Source organism: Coffea eugenioides, chromosome 10 (genome assembly GCF_003713205.1).
Source record: "Coffea eugenioides isolate CCC68of chromosome 10, Ceug_1.0, whole genome shotgun sequence".
In the NCBI taxonomy this organism is placed as follows: domain Eukaryota; kingdom Viridiplantae; phylum Streptophyta; class Magnoliopsida; order Gentianales; family Rubiaceae; genus Coffea; species Coffea eugenioides.
In genome coordinates this window covers 28,088,165-28,095,465 of record NC_040044.1, presented here as the reverse complement: position 1 = coordinate 28,095,465, position 7,301 = coordinate 28,088,165, and positions in this window count along the sequence as shown.

Here is a 7,301-nt window from a genome sequence, read left to right as displayed (position 1 = left end):
GAACTTATGATTTTGCCGTTTAATCTAAAGTAGATTGGGTTGAAGTGCTGGGTCATTGAGTAAGGCATTTCCAGGTTTCTTTGGGTCATGTAAATGTTTGTAAACATGCTGAATTTGCAAAGAAAAAGCTGCAGAAATTCTTGTTTTTCTTCAAAGTCAATATGTTTTCAAATCATGTCATTCCATTTTTTTTGTTCGAAAGCTGGTTAGATATTTCCCCTACATTTGTTTCAAGTCTTTGTATGTTGGGTTTGAATGATGGGAAATGCGTTGAGTCGTTTTCATGAATGCTTTCTCGGCTGAGTGGGTAAAAAAAATTGCATCAGTTTTGTTCATCAAATGTTTGCATACTTGCCCAGAATTTTGCATGGGATTTTTCTAAGTTTTCTGCCTGCTTGGATGATGGTAATGATGTGGTTTGTTGCTCAGTTCATACACCATATGCATGCCCAAGCCAAAATTCTGGTATTCAGCCTATGTTGATGAGATGATAAGAGAGTTTTTGTTTCTCTTTTTCTGCATTCTTTTTCCAGAATTTGCGTATTATATCTTTCCAAGTTTCTGGTCATTTGATTGTGATCATCATGTAGTTTGTTACTCAGTAAAGTTGTGATATTGAAATGAGGAATATCTAATCAAAGCTGTGAGTTTGAATCAAAAATCTGGTTTGCATGATAAAAATGAAAAGAAATGCCGTGGCTGGAATCTGCTGAATGCATGAGCTTCCTTGTGTCTTTGCATCAGTTTTCTTCTATATTTGGGTTTGTTTGAATTCTGAATTTGTGTGTTATGATGTTTAGATTAGCTTTGAATGTTTGGTTGAAAGATTTTTGATCAAAATTAGTGTTGGAAAGTGGAACAAAGTGCAGCAGTTTTGTTTGTTGGGTTTGTTGCAGAATGTTATCTCACGTGAGTTTGCATTCGTTGCATGCATGGATAATTGCTAAAAATTGCTCTTTAACCCCCCAAGTCCCCTCTTGACTCACTATGGCCCAAGTAATTGGAACACTTAATCAATTCGATCCCTCAAGTTTCTCCATGTTCCACAAAAGCCCAAGCATGTTCTAATTTCTTGCAAATGGGTTTTAGAATAATTGCAATTTGAATTGTTACTTGCCTTTTCCTTTGCCCTTGGACCTTTGAAGTTCCTAAAAGTGTTTGATTAGGCTTGAGTGCTTGGTTAGTGTTCACAATTGAGTCCTTGGTAGCCTCAACTTTGCAACTCGATTGCTCATTTGCTTTCATTTGTTTAGGTGGTGCTTAATGCAAGAATTTAAGAACTTTGTGTTCGAATGAGCTTGTGTTCGCCTATTTTCTTGAATTTTCTGAAATAAATAGGCTTTGGCCTTTTTCTTGCTCTTTGACTTTCAAAGTTTCTAAAATGTTTCAATTGGCTTTGAATGGTTGATTAATGCTTGCAATTGGGTTTTTGGTGGATCCCTTTATTGGAAACTATGTATTATTTGATTTCATTTAAATTGCAATTAGGAGAGTTTTGGTGACTTTGTTATACTTTACTATTTGAGGTACCGTGACCTTTTTATTGTTTTGAAGCCATTTTTCTTTCATTTGGACACCATTCAAAGGGGCGGTATAATTTCTTTTATCCCTTTTGTGTCTCCTATGTGATCCAATGTGCTAAGTGAGATTTGCATGTCTAATTTGCTTTCCTAGCTTTTCCTTAATTCCTTTTATTTATGTCATTTACTTTTGTTTTCATTAAGTTGTTCTTTATGGGGTATGTGTACACCTCTTGGCTTGTAATAGATAGGGCTTGGAGGAGCATTCGATGAAGACCTGTTGAAGACATGTGTCTAGCTAGCAAATGTAATAGTTAGGGCTTTAATTGCTTTATGTGTCTTGCATGCTTAGTTACTACGTGTTAATTTGCTTTATTAGGCTCTTGCATCTAGTCGAGCATGCTAAATGTTATGTGCTATGTGTTTATAAGTGTTTGGCATGTCTACTCGCTTTCCATAGCCTGAATGAATGTGATGGATGAATGTGCGTTTCCACTAGTCCAACGCTAGTCGGAATTCATAGAATGGGCTAGTCCAACGCTAGACTCTTAGGAATTTCCCCTCGTTAGTACATGTTTGCATGTTCATTACATGTCATGCATTTTTCTTAGTTTTATCATTTCACATGCCCCTCTAATCCCTTCCCTCTCAATTTAGGTTTTGCATTTCATGCTAGTTTATAGGGGTTCATTTGCTTGAGAGTCCCCTTAAATATGGGATATAGACGAGTGTGGCTTTTTATAAGCCTTAGCACGCTTGTATTCCCTCTATAAAAGGGCAAATTGAGTCACGATTTAGGTCTCCCCGTACCCAATGTGCATGAATTCCCTAGGCTCATGCATTTTTAAATCCACTCTACCATTTTATACCCTCATCACACTTTCATTTTTCCTCCTATTTTGCACACGAGCACCTTTGTGTTTCTTCACCTGCACACGAACACTTTTATCATCACTTGCACACATGCACTTCATATTATCATTTCACATACCGTACCTTGCCCACTCACGTGCACATTTTCCTTTACATATTTATTGTTTTTTTATTACTTTTTCAAAACTCATGTCCTCACATTGCATACATGCATTCCATTCATTTGCATCCCACTCGCATTATTCGTGACTTCTTCAAAGGATCGTCATTGGGCTTCACAATTAATGTGATTGGCACCACTCAACCTTTGAAGAGAAATTTCCCCAATACCCCTAGGTCTAGGGTTTGCATTCATGTAGTACATCCAAATGTAATAAATTCTTTGATTAAAACAAGAAAATCTTTGATTAAATCAAGCAACTAGCCTTGGCTAGGTCGAAGGGGTGCCTTGGATTTTATCCTTGCCTTCCCCTTCGTCAAATGTGACTCCCGAACCTTTTTCGTTGGTTTACGTGGACTAGGAGTCGTTTAAAAGGGGTTTCTTACTACTTTTTCCTATTTTTCTTTAAAAATTCATTTTTAGGTGACTTGGTACACCTTAATTCATTACCAAGTGGCGACTCCGATTTTTTATTTCAAAAAACCCTTTTTAAACTATAATTTTGGGTCAAATCGTCGCATTCTCAAACCCCCATTTAGACCCATTTTTCTTTTAAATCACAATTCATTTTCCAAATCACAAATTGAATCAAAAAATACATTTTTAAACCATTTATTTATTTTATCAAAAAATGGGGCGCGACAGTTGGCGACTCCACTGGGGAGATTCGAGAGTCCGAGCAAATTTGATTTAATCAACCTTTTTCTTCTTTTAATCTTTTCATATATCACATTTGGGTGTTTAGGATTGCATTTTTCCTTTTATTAGGATTTTTGCATCTCACGTATACCAACTCCCTCACTTACTCATTTGGCGTATGATTGTTTTGATTGATGAATGGTTTATGTATGTAATTCCGCGCTTGACATTGCATTTGGGTGGGGGACATACCCTAGAGCCTTGTGTTGGGTTCTTGATCCCTCCCCTCCAAACGAGCACTAGCATACGCGCATACGCTTTAATTATTTTTACCCCTCATTTATTTTTCTTTTAGTGGCTTGTCACGCCACTCCACCCTATTAGGATTTTAGGCGACCCACTTGGACATGTGATCGTATCACGACGTGTGCGTAGCATGATCCGAGGGGTCACTCGATCTTCCGCTTTAAACTTTAGGTTGATGACCTATTAGTTTTTAGTCGAAGGTTGAGGATTTTTTTTAGATTCGCCCAGACGGGTAGCCGTAACACGACGTGTGCGTAGCAACGTCTGGGGAATCGCTCGAGCCACCGACAAGGAACCTTGGGAGTGATGACCCTTGGTTTCCAAGTCTGAAGGCTCGGGGACCTATGACTTATCGAGTCTAGATGCATTAGTGAACCCTAACCTCATGCATCCATTTTAGAATTGCCTAGGGTAGAGTCGACCTTACCCTACTAGAGACACTGTTCACGAGGGGAGGGGTCCCACCCCTCTTTCCTTATCTGTCTTTGTTGCTTTTTATGTTATCTAATTGTCCAAACGTGTTATGTGATTTTGTGCTGAACTAACGTTTCTTTGTCTCTTGTCTTTTGCATTCACAAACATTAAGAGATAAAAGGTCTGGCATGACCTCCTTTTAGGACCTACCCTTGTAGATAGGTTATTGCACGTTTGAAATTTGTGGTATATTTTGTTCATAAATTCATGATGCCATACCATTTTAGGCCTACCCTGGCAAACAAAGGGCTCCTTAGGTCACGTCTCATTTCAAATCACATTTTTCCCTGCTTTGATAAGAATGGCATCATGCATAAGCCTTAGAAAGGGAATGCCACTTAGGGAATCCCACATTAGGGACAAGCCAACCTAAATCCCATGGGTATTTAACCCAATTTTTGGGATTTGCATGTTTAAATTCCTGATAACCAGAGAAATGGGACCTGTAGGTAAGGTATTTAACTCCGGTTTTGGTTTCTAGATGGAAAGCCCTCGCCGAGTGCAACAGATGTTAGTAGTGCCGCCAGAGGTACAAAGATGGCCCACGTTACTCTCACCCAATGAGGTTAACCAAATAGCCGATCGATTAGGACACATCGGGGATTTCAAGGACATTAAGTCCGATGGATATTTGGTAGAAGCTTTGGTGCATCTATGGGACCCCACTTGTTCTGCTTTTAGATTTGGGAAAAGGGAGATGACCATAACACTTGAGGAAGTCGCTGGATTTCTCAATTTGCCGATTCAAGGAACTGCCGTGGTATTGCCGCTAGTATCTAACAAAGCTGAATTTTGCCGTTTCACTGGGTTAAAGGAATCAGTACTACAAGGGGCAGACCAAAATATAGAGGCGAAGTTCTTATTTGATCGATTTGCGCTAAGAGATGGTTTTGAGAGGCATCGAGGGGACTTCTCGTTTACTTCCAAGGAAACGTGGGATCGAAAGAGAGTCTGGGTATACGGTTTAGTCATGACGGGAACCTATTTTTTTCCTAGGAAAGACAAAAAGATAGCCTTCAAGCTCACTAAAATCCTGTATGACTTGTTTCTCGGAATTAATGATAGGCCGTGTTCCATTATTCCTACCATTTTGGCCGACATCTTTATAGCCTGCACTACCTGTCAGAAAGGGAAAAAGTTCTTTTGTGGTTCCAATTTGATCTTACATATATGGGGAATGGAGCATTTCATGAGACGACCGGCTATTTCATCGAGTCTACCAATGTTCGCATACAACTGGATAACCACACATCACAAGAGGATTAATAGAGACAGTCTGCCGTGCAATGCATCTGAGTTTGTGGATTTCTTGAAGAACGTGACCGATCAAAATATTAGATGGGTGTTGGATTGGACCGATTGTACTAAACCCGTTCTTCGCACTCAGGCATCCGAATTCATTCTCCTACTGGGTACTCAAGGGATTACCGCCTACGCCCCAAAAAGGTTTCTCAGACAATTAGGGCGTACCCAAGAAATACCACCCGTGCTTGACATGAGTGAAGTCATCATTATTTTTAACTGGGGAATGTGCCCAAATCAAATCCCTATGAAAGATCGGATTATTGACGCCTGGGTGACGCTATCTGATGACGTGAGTTTTAGATACATCCCGGAGCTCAAGCAGAAGGGTTTGACGACTTCACAATACGAAGACTGGGTAGGAGGATCCATTGCGCAAGAAATTCAAGATGAGCCATCTGAGGAGGTGAAAAAGTTGAAAGCCATTATCGAAGCAAAGGATAAGGAAATTTTGCAGTTAAGTAAGTCTGTCGAAGCATACAAAGGGATGGCCGAGCAAAGCAAGCAATTGTATGAAAATGAACGAGGAAGGCGTCAAGAGTTGAAAAGGAAATGTGCAGAATTATATGACCAAACTGAATGTGTTAGAATTCCATATGCTTGGGAAACAAAGGACTCTGTATTAGATAGGTTCAGAAGTTTTGGCAATCTGGTACGGAATCGTCTTCATGACATGATGTAAATATTGGCAAGTTTATCAATGAAAATGATTTTTCTTTTGCTCTCATTTTGGATTATTGTCAAAAACAGGTTTGTATTACGGGTCCCATTTCGAAGGTGTTGCATCATGCTAGGCCTACCCTTGGCACAAAAAGGGCCCCCAAATAGGACATGCATCCGAATTGTTTGAATAATTACTAACTCATGTCTTTTTTTTTCTTTTTTTTGAATAAATTACAGAAATTCAGTAATCATTGGTTTATCTAAAGAAGTCTATTGCATTCTCAGGTAAATTTCAAAATAGCTTTTCGGAAAAGCCCTATTATTACGCGATCCCGAAGTAAAGCCCAAAGGAATCGTGTAGACATGAGTACCCAACCAGAATCATCCGATAAGGCCGTTGCAACTACCCAGCCGGAAGCTGCAAGTCCTGGGGTTCAGTTGACAGAGTTACTCACAAAATTTGGGGAAATGGCATCGGAAATGGCCGCTCAGAAGAAGTTGATCGACGAGCTCGTTAGTAGCGGAGTGCAACCTGAACCTGTGCCCGCCACACAACCACAATCCGAACCATTTGTTATTCCGCCAATTCAAACCACGTTACCATTTGTTATTCCTCCAATTCAAACCATGTTTGAGGGAATTGTCAACCCGCAATATGCTTATACTCAAAATCCTCCGTTCTATCCTCTCTATGGGCAAGGATTTCATCCTCAGGGTGGTCAAGGTGGTCCAAGCATGCCTCCAGATCCACACGCTTTTTATCAGACTACTGCAGAGCCTTTTGTGCCGGAGAACATTGTTCAAACCAAGCCGGAAGTGGGGGAGTCATCTGCCCCAATTGATCTGAAGTTACTTAAGCGGTTTGACCGTTTCGATGAGTTCATCCGGAAAAGCCAAGGTTTAAGCAAGCAAGGGGTGCTAGACTACGATGATTTGTGCCTGTTTCCAAATGTACAGCTGCCAGTGGGATTCAAGACCCCGAAGTTCAACAAATATGATGGTACGGGCAACCCGAAGACACACTTGCGTTTGTTTTCCAACAAGTTGGGTAGACCAGTGGATGACGAGAACTTGCCGTTAAGGTTATTCCCGGAAAGTCTAGAAGGCGACGCCCTTGATTGGTATTCGAATTTAAAGCCGGAGGAGGTGAAGACCTGGGTTGATCTGTCCAATGCTTTCATCAGGCAGTATGAGTATAACTGCGAGTTGGCTCCGACACGAACTACGTTGGAAGGGACGAAAAGAAAACCCTCCGAGGATCACAAGACTTATGCCAAGAGGTGGAGAAAAGTAGCTGCAAAAGTCGAGCCACCAATGACCGAGGACGAAATCATACGTACTTTCATAAAAGCACATGATCCGCC